Source organism: Triticum aestivum, chromosome 7D, assembly GCF_018294505.1.
Source record: "Triticum aestivum cultivar Chinese Spring chromosome 7D, IWGSC CS RefSeq v2.1, whole genome shotgun sequence".
NCBI lineage: Eukaryota > Viridiplantae > Streptophyta > Magnoliopsida > Poales > Poaceae > Triticum > Triticum aestivum.
Window position 1 is genome coordinate 402,093,706 of NC_057814.1, and position 12,019 is coordinate 402,105,724.

Sequence of the window (12,019 nt, forward strand, 5' to 3'; positions counted from 1 at the left end):
ATTTATCCCCCGACCTGGCCATCTGCCGTCTAAAGTCTTCTTCCCCGCCGCCGACAGCCATCGCACCCGCAGTACCCTCAACGTATCAGCAGGGGCCTACACGGCATCGCAAGAGAGGTGGTACTCTTCCATATGTGCTTAAGTTATTGATCTCAGAGATCATAAATTGTTAACTGTACTTTTCTTGTCCGTACCAAATCGTAGTGGCTAGTTGTAAGCAAACATTGGTTGTGAAGTAGCTTTGTCCGGTTTGCACCTTCAGTTCCGCCATGGCACTGTCACTATACTCGTAAAGCTTATGGTTTCCCCCTTTACACTACTAGGAAAAGGCTAATTAGTGGCGCACCTGTTTTGGCCTTTAATGGCGCACTACAGGTGCGCCACTATCATCACGCCACTAGTAACTAATACTAATGGCGCACCCCTGGTGCGCCATTAGTATACCAGACAATAGTGGCGCACCAGGGACTGCGCCATTAGTATGTCAAACAGTGCGCCATTACTATGCCTCCCAGGGGGCCATATTTACCTTGTGCTCTGGGTTACTAATGGCGCACTTCTAGATAATGCGCCACTAGTGTGTTTATTGCAGTGCGCCACTGAAGTACAGTGTGGTGCGCCACTAGTATGAATATTAGGAATTTTTTTCTTTTCTGATATTTGCACAGGTTACAAAATATATTACTGCATAGAATATAGACAACACAACATATAAACAACAGATTTATCGAATACAATAGAAGATTAGTCTCCGAATACAATTCATCATATTAGTCTCCGAATTCAAAAGACCGAACAAAGTTAGAACATTACAAGTCTCGAGACCGCGAGTAGCGAGTTTGTCTTCACATTACAAGTCGATATCGATCATCTAAACTACCATCACATAGAAGAGAGCTGCGGTCATCACGATGAGCATCATCGCGATGAAACTGGTCTTCATCTAGTTCCTCCTCCGCTCCCTCCTCTCTCCTGCTAGATAGCGTGTGTATCTAGCTTCCGCCTCCGCCCTAGTGGTGTACCCTTTGTAACTGTTACCGCTGAAACGCTGAACCTGTCTCCGACACTCCTCCCAGCCGTCGTAGACTCCGGGAACCTTACCCTTGTACACGACATACGACGGCATCTCTATGCACTAGACAAACAAAACGTTAGTAGCAATTCACAGACAATACATAAGCAATATATAAGTTTGCAACAAAAGGATCGGAAGAGAAAAGCAAGACATTAATAGCACGATTCATGGTCCTACTAATAAATAGCATCGATTACATATAAGTTGAAAGACTGTCCAAACCAAAGAGACATACAAGTTCATTAAAGTTTAATTACAACATGAGCTAATCGATATTTCAGAACTACATAGCATCACTACTTTCGACTCGACTCAGGGACCAGAGCGTGGATGAAGCCGCCGTCTGTCGTGATGGTCATGAAATCGCGGGTGTTGTCAGCCTGCATTTGTAGCGTTGTTTCTATCTCACTGTTGGACGGTTGATATCTGAGGTAGAATTGCCCCGAGGTACGAAGGACATCTTGACGGATGATTTCTGTAAACTCCGACTGGATGCGAAAGAATTCTTGTCTGATGTCCGCGTCCTGGATTGCTGACAAGCGTGCGGCCCAATCTTTGAGATTATTTGGTAGCAGAAGGTGATTATGGTCCCGTACGATCGCCCGCATGTGATGGAGGGCATAGTAGGCATCCTTCTGACCGCCAGGCAGCTGCTTGACGCAGGGGAACGTTGTATTGTGGGTGAACACGTGCTTGCCGTACCTACGAACTGGACTGCTGAAGGTGCCTCAAGATCTGCCGTAGCCGGGGAGAACGTCATCAAGAACTTTCTTGATATTTGTGTAGTCTTTCTTCGACTGACGGTCCGAGTCAAAATATGTGGCCATGGAATATTTCGGGCTTAAGAGGATGAGTGTGCAATGTGTGTCACTGCACAAAACACGGAATGTTAGAAAAAAAAAGAACGATCGAAATCTAAGAAATCATATGTTACGGGGCGGTGAGGGGATGACTTACTCGGGAAAGTAAGGCACGAGGAAGTTATCCTTATCTGGGTTTGCCAGAATGACGCCTTCGAGGTATGAACTCGCGACTTGCCGGTCCCCAGCGCTGCCCAAGATCTTGGCACGCATGTAGAAGGGGTCGACTATCATGATGTCCGGGGTCTTGTCTCTAATGATCCGCATCTCCATACTCAGCGAAAATAGCCGAACGAAGGTGTAGTGTAGCGGATGAAGGTTAAACATAGCGAAGATGTCATCAAACCGCAGGACGATCATACCCCCGATGGCGCTATCCACAAAGCCCTTGCCCTCTGGCACCTTGGCCACGAAAACTGGGTATGCCACATCATTCTCTCGGAGACGCTGCTTCTCCAAAGGAAGAACACTGTCATGTAGACTCTGCATAACACCGGTTGCAGCATTGAGCAGATTAGTCGGTAGCATCGGCCTACCCGCCACATGCACCCTACTCGAGATATCCTTAGGTGAAGGTGGCCCGTCCTGAGCACAGATCGTACTCGGTGCCGGCTGGCTCGCACCCTTGTTACTCTTTCTTTTCTGTCCCTTCTTCTTCTGCTGTAATGGGATAGAGTTCTGCTCAGAGACTGCCTTCTTGAGTGTGTTGGGGCTGATAATATTTCGCACCTCGGCTATCTGAGGCTCGGTGAAGGCGGCAGCTCGAGGCGTCTCCTGAGAACTGAACGCCAGACGATGCCTGTTGCAATTGGGTTCTCCGCGGTACCAGCTAGATCGTCTTTAGCAGGGTTGGGTTCTTGAGAAGGAGGCCCCAAGAATTCGTCACCGTACCCATGTCCGTTGAAGTACTTATCAACGTTGGTAAATGTACCATCGTCGTCGCCGTCCGGATCCTGTGCCATATGCATGTCCGGATCCTATGCCATATGCATGTCCGGCATGTCCGGTAGCGTTGCGGCGGTCTTGCCATGGCTTGGCGCCGGCACGACTGGCGGTGTTGTCTGTGGAGTGGTGTCCCCCGCCCCCAAACGAATCTGGCTCTTCGGCCAAAGCAGGGGCCAGCTTAAGCAGGCGCTGAGGGTCATCACATCATCTTCGTCGGCCCCAGGGGGTCGAAACGGAGGTAACAAGTCGTCGCAGCCCCGCAGCACCCGAACCAGTTGAACCCTATACACGTTGGGTGGCATCGGATTACCGTGGAACAGGTGGTTGCCCGGTTGAACGATTCTGGCCTTGGCGACATCGATCAACTCGCCATCCACAAAGTGCAGGAGAGTGCATGGAACGTCGGCGGCGCCCTGCGAAAACATGTAGGGCGTCAGGGATGCCCAGTCAAAGGGAAGGAGATGAAGTCATCGACCGAGAGGCTTAATTAGTTACCGTGATGGCGTCGAGCTCGGCTAATGTAGAGGCACCGCCAACGGCGGGCGTGCAAGTGACGAAGGGGCCGCTTGCTGTCGAGGTGCCGGTCGGCGTATTCTTCCCACAGCCGGGTGCATTAAGCTGCAATGCCGGCGCCGCCGCGGGAGACACCAATGCCGCCTCCGCCAGAGACACCAACGGCGCCGCCGGCGTGTTGCGCGAGTTGCTGCCCGTGAAGCTGGGAGTCGGGGGCGGCCCCTGTTAGCCGCCCGCCATCCACGCCTGCAGCCCAGAAACCAAGATAGGTATAATGGCGGTGATCGTCGCTCCCAGTTGGTCTCGCACTTGCTCTTCGACCATCTCCGGAATCCGCGCCACTTGTGCCTTGAGTTCTTGAACCTCGCGCTCCTGGCTTTCTGAGCTGGTCTTTCTCTCCTTTCGCCCAGCGGTATAGTATTCCGACCATTTCATGGACAAGCCTTTGCCGGCCACACGACCAGCTAACGACGGCTTACTGAGCTTATCCTTGTTTTTCATTACGTTCAACGCCCTATTTAAAGGGGTGTCGAAAGGGGAGCTCTGAGACGACCCCACGCTACTGCTTTCAGTGTCCTGCGGAAGGAACGTGAACCATTTAGAAATTTGGCTTCATTAATTAGAATGCAACCATATGGAGCTAATTACGCGGGGGTGTATTCCTTACCAGGACACGCTCAAGCGCCTTGGTCTTCGGATCCGTGGTAAGCTCACGACAACACGACTGGGCTTTGACGGGTCGGTAATGAAGAAGCATTGGTCCACTTGGGAAGCCAGTACCCATGGCTCATTTTTCGCGGTGATGTTTGCGCCTGCGGTCTTGGATTTGGCTTCGGGTATAACCATGGTGCTGAAATACCGGTCTTCTTTTAGGACGCTCTTGGCCCATCTGACACGGAACATCGGGACCTTCTCTCCAGCGTAGCTCAGCTCCCAGATCTCCTCGATCCTTCCGTAGTATCTGTCCTTGTCGTTACTGGTGTAGGATTCCATCGTTACCCCGGAGTTCTGATAACCATCGCTCTTCATGTCCTTTCCCTCGGTGTAGAATGTGTAGCCGTTCATATCGTACGCCTCATAGGTCATCAGGTTGTGCTCGGTGCCCTGTGACAAGGCGAATATGAGTTTTTCTTCCGCGGAAGAATCCTCATGTAAAGGGTACGACAGAAGCTTATCCTTGAACCAACGCATGAAACATGAGTTGTGCTCTTTGATTATATCTCTGTCCGTCCTCTGTTGGCCTCGGTCATTGTACGTCTTCTCAATAAAGGTTTTGTGCTCTACCACCCAAGGATTGACCACGTCTATGTGTTGTAGCGCGACTAGGTTTGCTCTTTCAAAGTCGGCGTGTCGACCCTCGAAGTTGACATGCATTTCGCGGCGACCATCGCGGTGACCCCATCCAGCGAGCCTACCGAAGTGCCTGTTGACGGGCAGACCAACGGGGTTCTCGATGCCTAGATAATTCGTGCACTAGGAGATGCACTCTTCTGTCAGAAAGCCCCTGGTTATGCTTCCCTCTGGACGTGACATGTTGCGAACGTATCCTTTGATGACACCATTCATCCTTTCGAACGGCATCATGCTGTGCAGGAACGTCGGCCCGAGTTGGATGATATCCTCCACGATATGGACCAGCAGATGCACCATAACATCGAAGAATGTGGGCGGGAAGTACATCTCAAGCTCGCATAGTATCACCACGATCTCTTCCTGTAGCCTTCTGAGTTGCCTCACGCCAACCGACTTCCGAGAGATGACGTCGAAAAAGTTGCATAGGCCAAATAGCGTTTCACGGACGTGCGCGTCCATGATCCCACGGATTGCAACTGGAAGTATCTGTGTCATCAGCACGTGACAGTCGTGAGACTTCATCCCATTGAACTTCTGCTTCGCTGAGTCTAGGTATCTGCTTATCTTCCCCGCGTAACCTTAAGGAAGTTTTACTCCTACGAGGCAGGTGAAAAACTGCTCGATCTCCTCCTGACTTAGAGTGAAGCACGCGGGAGGGTAGTCATTTCCGATCTTCTTGGCCTTTTTGCCTTTGCGACGACTTTCCGTGTCCTGCTTCGCCTCATCATCATCATCATTAGCGTGAAGCTCCTCCCTGATGCCCATTGATTTCAAGTCTGCCCTTCCTTTCGGCCCATCTTTGGTCCTCTTTGGCATGTTGAGCAGGGTACCAAGCAGACTCTCGCACACGTTCTTCATGATATGCATGACATCAAGGCTGTGAGGCACACGGAGGATCTTCCAGTACGGCAAGTCCCAGAAAACAGACCTCGTTTTCCATACCTTCAGCAGCGGCTCTGGCGCCTTTCGCTTCTTTCCCGGCTCTGGCGCCTTTTGCTTCTTTCCCGGTAGTGGGCAATCTTTCCAATTTTTCAACAGCTCGTCTATTTCCTTGCCGCTCCTCGTACGCGGGCGTCTTCGGGGTTCGGTTTCACCATCGAACAGATCCTTGTGTTTTCTCCATGAGTCATCGTCGCGAAGCCACCTTCGATGTCCCATGAACACGGTTTTCGAAGACCCAGGATCTCTACTAGCTGGCGATACGTTCTGTCATCCATGCACCTGACGCATCCAGAAAATCCGTGGACCACCTGCCGTGTGACATATTCGTAACCGAGATAGTCGTGCACCGTCATGAGCAGTGCGGCTCTCATAGGGAAATATTCTTTCTCAGCGGCGTCCCACGTATTGGCTGGCGTTTTCCATAGCGTCTCTAGCTCCTCTTTCAGCAGCCCCAGATACAGATTGATGTCGTTCCCTGGTTGTTTCGGCCCTTCAATTAGCATACTAATGTGAATGTACTTCCTCTTCATGCACAACCAGGGGGAAGGTTGTACATCCACACAAACACAGGCCAGGTGCTATGTGTGCTTCTCTGGCTGCCAAATGGATTGACTCCATCGGTGCTCGCGCCCAGCATGATGTTCCTTGGATCGTCCCCAAATTCTGGGTGTTCGAAGTTCAACGCTTGCCACTGGCTCGCATCCTTAGGGTGACTCAGCATCTTTTCTTTTTTATTTATCTCTGGATCATTTCCGTCATCTTCTCACTTCTTCTCCTCCCTATCCGCGTGCCAACGCATGAGCTTTGCTAGATTAGGGTCCGCGAAATACCGCTGCAGACGAGGAGTGATCGGAAAGTACCACACCACTTTTCGAGGAGCTTTCTTCCTCTTCTTGTATCGAGTGACGCCGCACACCGGACATATGGTAGACTCCGCGTGCTCGTCCCGATAAATGATGCAATTGTTCATGCACACATGGTATTTCACGTGCGGTAAATCCAGAGGACACACGATTTTCTTTGCCTCCTCGAAACTGGTCAGGCACTTGTTCCCCTTGGGACGACGTTCGTGCCAGAATGACATGTTCTCGTCGAAGCATGCGTCGGTCATTTTGTGTTTTACCTTCATCTCCAGAGCCATGAGCGTTACTTTCAGGCGGGTATCCTCGGGCCTGCATCCTTCATACAATGGAGTAACCGCGTCTATCTCCAGTTGATCCAGCTTGGCTTTCTCTCGGGCGGCAGCTCTTGCGTTATCCGTCTTCTTGAGAAGCAGCTCTTGAATATGAGGGTCCTGCACCCAGCCCATCGATGGTCCATTGTCGTCTGCTCCGGCATCTTCATCTTCATGATCATGCCCTTTGTCTTGATCTTCCTCATCATCATGTCCGACATCTTCTGCATGATGACTGTGTACTGCATCGCCGTCGTGATCCTATCCTGGAGATTCTTCGTCTTCTCGCCCGCCCTCGCCACGGTGGTTGTCTTGCTGCCCTTCCTCATTTCTTGCCCGGCCTTCATGGATGACTTCATAGTCATCTTCATCACCTTGCCACTGATAGCCATCCATGAAACCACGCAAGAGCAGGTGGTCCTGCACCTGTTCGGAATCCGGGTCCGTAATAAGGCTCTTCAGCTTGCATCTTTGACACGGACATCTTATCTCCGTCTCGTTCTTTTGAAGCATCTCGGCCTTCGCGGAGCTCAAAAACCTATTCACGATGCCTTCGGTCATCGTGCGGACCATGGTCGCCTGCGGGGTAGAGCAAAACGAATTTTAGAACCAAGAAAAAAATTGGCATGACTTTGCCTAAAAATAGGACCAAAAAGAATGCATAGTGCCAAATTCTCGCCGAAACGGAAATGCATCAACATTCCAGCAAAATATTGGCAACTATCGCATTTCAAATACCGGTACCTACAAACACAAACATATGCAACACCACAAACATATGCAACACCACAAACATACGTAGATCTAGGCCATAAAAAGTGCATGTGCACGTTGTTGGAGGGAGAAAAAAGTAGATCTACAACATAAAGAAAGCTTTCCCCTTACTTACCTATCAAAAAAAGGTAATTTAACCACTTAATTTGGGTGAATCTATGGTGCAAATGAGGTGAGGAGGAGGAGGCAGCCGAGACAAGCTTGGAGGAGGAGGTGGAGAGAATGAAGTGGGGAAAGTGAGTGTGGTAGGTGGCTGTCCAAAATATCTAGCTGCTCTCAGGTTACCAATGGCGCACCACCTAATAATGCGCCATTAGTAACCCTGGTTACTAATGGCACACCTGTTACGTGGTGCGCCATTACTAGTTTTGCAAAAAAAATTGTTAGTAGTGGCGCACCGTGGCTGTGGTGCGCCATTACTAGTTTGAACTAGTAATGGCGCACTGTACCCTGGTGCGCCATTACTGGTCTTGAAAAAAAGTAAAAAAATTTGTTAGTAGTGGCGCACAGAGTGTGTGGTGAGCCATTACTAGTTAAAACTAGTAATGGCACACTGTGCCTTGGTGCGCCATTAATAGTTTTGGAAAAATAATAATAATAAATTGTTAGTAATGGCGCACCGTGTGTGTGGTGCACTATTAGTGATGAGGACACTAATGGCGCACCTGTATCTAGTGCGCCACTACTATATAGCAGTGGCGCACCACATACATGGTGCGCCATTAATGTACATATTAGCTATAGCCCTTTTCCTAGTAGTGTTATATTCAGTACCATCATCGTAGGTGCTTCGTGTCGTGCTAGCACTGCTCCTCAAGACCTCAACCCATCAAGCGAAACAACATGCCACTCATAATTCCAAAGCTTAGGTGTTGAAATACGAATCTGATATGATGCTCATATTACTAGTCGCACATATTTTGCATCTGACCTCTTGCATTACTTCTACTTTGTTACACCATCTGCTTAGTTTAAGCATCATATATGAGTATATGCCATACCTATCCATTTTCTGTACCTATTCCATGTGTAGTCACACTATGTTTTTCTAGTCAAATGTTGTTCTTTCGTAATAGATGTCCAAAAGGAAGAGGGTGAGTGCAAATCCGGTACAAACTAGGTATTTGGAAAAGGTAGTGATACTTGTTAAATCAGATAGATCAGCAGCCACAGAAAACACAGGCCCAACTGTACCACACTTTACCCCTACCCCACTGGCCAAACCCCTATTAGAACAGCTGAGAGCCCAGCGCCAGGTACTGTCTATGATATCAATTCAAAATTTGAACTCCTAAATTTCTGCATGTGCCTTACCTTCTCTCTTGTATGAAAACTAATTTCAGATGAATCTCCTTGCTCAAAGGATCATAGGATCTCACAACAATACTGGGCTCTGCATTGCTCTTGTCAGTACCTCTTGCCCTTTGTCAGCATACTTACACTCATTGTTGTTTGATTATGTAGCATCACTGTAAATGTTCGCTTCTTTATCCTCCCTTTGCTTGAAATTATAAGGTCTATATTTACTCTTAGATAAATGTAGAATTAACACAATGGTTATGAAGTTTTGGATTGCTCATGTAAGTACCTGTTGTCATGTACTCGCTCTGTATCGAATTAATTGTTGATCAATTGGATGTATTTAGAACTTAATAGTGCTAGATACATCCATTTGAGCGACAAGTAATAACGAACGGTGGTGGTATTGTTGTACTTGCATCGCGAGATAGTTGATTGTCTAGCATTACTCTGCATCTTATCTGCCCTGCCCTCCAGTTTCTCCAAATTATCATATCTACATTTACTCTTACCAAAATGTTGAATAAAGCCAATGCCACTGCACACGTTGATGTCTGCATTCCTCTTGTGGGTACCTTTTGCCTTGTAACCCTGTACTTAATTAATTGCTATTTGATTATGTATCATCAGTCTGCACCTGAGCTTCATTATCCTCTGTTTCTTCCAATATTATTTGATCTATATTTACTCTCTGCAAAATGTAGAATAATGGCAAAAGAATTTTCTTTGGGGAATTTATTGAATTATCCTTCCATCAACATGGAGAAGGGCTTTGTCCAGCCCATGTTAACATGTAATGTAAGTTCATCCTTCTCAAGCCTTCAAACTTTGTTCTAGTATAGATTTGGATAGGCATCATTTCCTCCACTGCTGTTTACTTTGCTGTTTACATCTAATTGGATGTTTGCAACAACTACCAGTTTTAAATTGTAGTTGTAAAAACATGTTCCTTATGCAGAACAGATCCATTTATTTGCTTATATAATTGTGAAACCTGTTATGTGTCTCCTTGTTTCTCTTTCAGAGTCGTATCTCTTATGCCAGGCAGAACTTTATGGAAGATAGTGAGCCAAACCATGTTGAGGACAGCGAGATGACCCCAAAGTCCTGTCTTGATGAAGACAATGAGTTGAAGCTACTCACCGGCAGGTGTGAGACAACCTCTGTGCAGTCGCTGCCTCAATCAGTTTGACTTCTTCAGTCTCAATTTAAAGTGGAAAGGCTTTCTTCAGCTCAGCTCCGACTTGAAGTCAAAGATGCAATGAAGATGTCAGAGGACTGCCTTGTGCACTATGGTGCCATACAACTAGGGATGGAGCATCTATCATTGACACAACTGAGGTCTCATCAGCTTGTTCGGCTGCTTACGGGGCCCGTCCTGGACAGGCCTAGTGCCTTCTAAAGTGCTCTCAGTTTTGTATATTCTTTTGTCGCCGCGTTTATATGCACTGGTGGTGACCTTTGATGCCCAGTGTATGTAATCCGCGGTCACGTTGTGCTTTATTATCACCGGTAGCGAACTTTGATTCCCAGTGGACGTAATATGCCGTAATTTCTTTATTGTATAGTCTAGGTTTATTCTTTGTTTGGTATGTTGTAATTTAGGCCTGAACGTTCAGTGGATCTCAGTGTTGTCGGTCTTCAGGCCGGTCCGTTACTCATATGAGCCAAAACGTGGGCCTATAATCATCTTGGGCCATTAGCAGGTCCAAACATATAGTAGTTTCCCGCCTTTAACAGGCCGAGTAAAGTTCTAGCCAGCTGGGCCAGAGAATACCATGGGCTTTTAACAAGCTAAAACCTATATTGGGCTAGCGTTGAGCCAAAAAATTCATGGGCCAATACAGGTCGAAACTGCCTAAGGCCCATGTTTGGCCCAAATAGGACGAGCAGTTAACAGGCCAAAATATATCTCGGGCCTGTTTGGCCCAATAAAGTTATGGGCTTTAAGCAGGCCGGTATCTACGCGGGCCATAGGCCTAAAAGTGTCACGGGCCATTATCAGATGGGCTGTAAGCAGGCCGGATTCAACGCGGGCTGTAATTAGGCCCAACTGTTACACGGGCCATTAACAGGCCTATAGGCTAGTTGGGCTAAAATTTATCCACGAAGACTACGGGCTGTTAAGAGGCCTAAAGTTATTTCGGACAAGAAATAGCCCAGTTTCTGCATGGGCCGTTAAATGGCCTAAAGTTAAACCGGGCCGACAACGTCCCAGATGCACCACGAGCCGCTAACAGGCCAAAACTATTATCGGGCCGAACTGGTAATGTGCATTTAATAGGCTGAAATACAAACTTGTCTTAGAATGGGCCCAGATGAACAGTGGCTTGTTAACGGGCCAGATCTGATATGGGCCGTAATTTAGCCCAAAACACGGCAGGTTGTGAACGGGTCTGATCTGGTATGGGCCTCAATTTGACCCAAAACATGGCAGGCTGTTAACGGGCCAGCCCACTAGTGTCTGAAAAAACATGGTGGGCCTTTAGCTGGGCCAGCCTTTTCACCGGAATGGGCCTCTGTTGGGTCGTGCCACGTGTCGATGTATCATAGGCGCCTCCTGTCCAATGATTGGATGACATCTGTCCCAACGGTGATCCAACATGTGTTTCCTCCAGCCAATGACAATTTTACACCTGGGAAATCATCATTGGTACGGGCTATTAACGGGTTATCGGATCCAAAACCGGACCCGATGGCTTAACGGCGACCCGTTACGGTGGATGCCAAATGTCGGTCACCCTTGATGAAAGCACTTCTATGACGCGCGATTTATTGTCATGGAAGTGGACACTTCGGTGATGATAATTTTGGTAATGTCATTGAACACTTCTACGACAGCATAGGTATGACTATCTTGATTCTGTCATAAAATCGTCATGGATGTACATGCACGACAGAAAATGTGACCTACTGTGACAAACACGTATCATCACGGAAGTGTCTTTTTTTGTAGTGTCGCGGTGGATGAACAGTCGCAGGTGGAGGCTGGAGGAAGTCGACGGTGGATGAACAGTAGCAGGTGGAGGCTGGAGGAAGTCGACGGTGGATGAACAATAGCCCGTCGAGGCTGGAGAGAGGCAG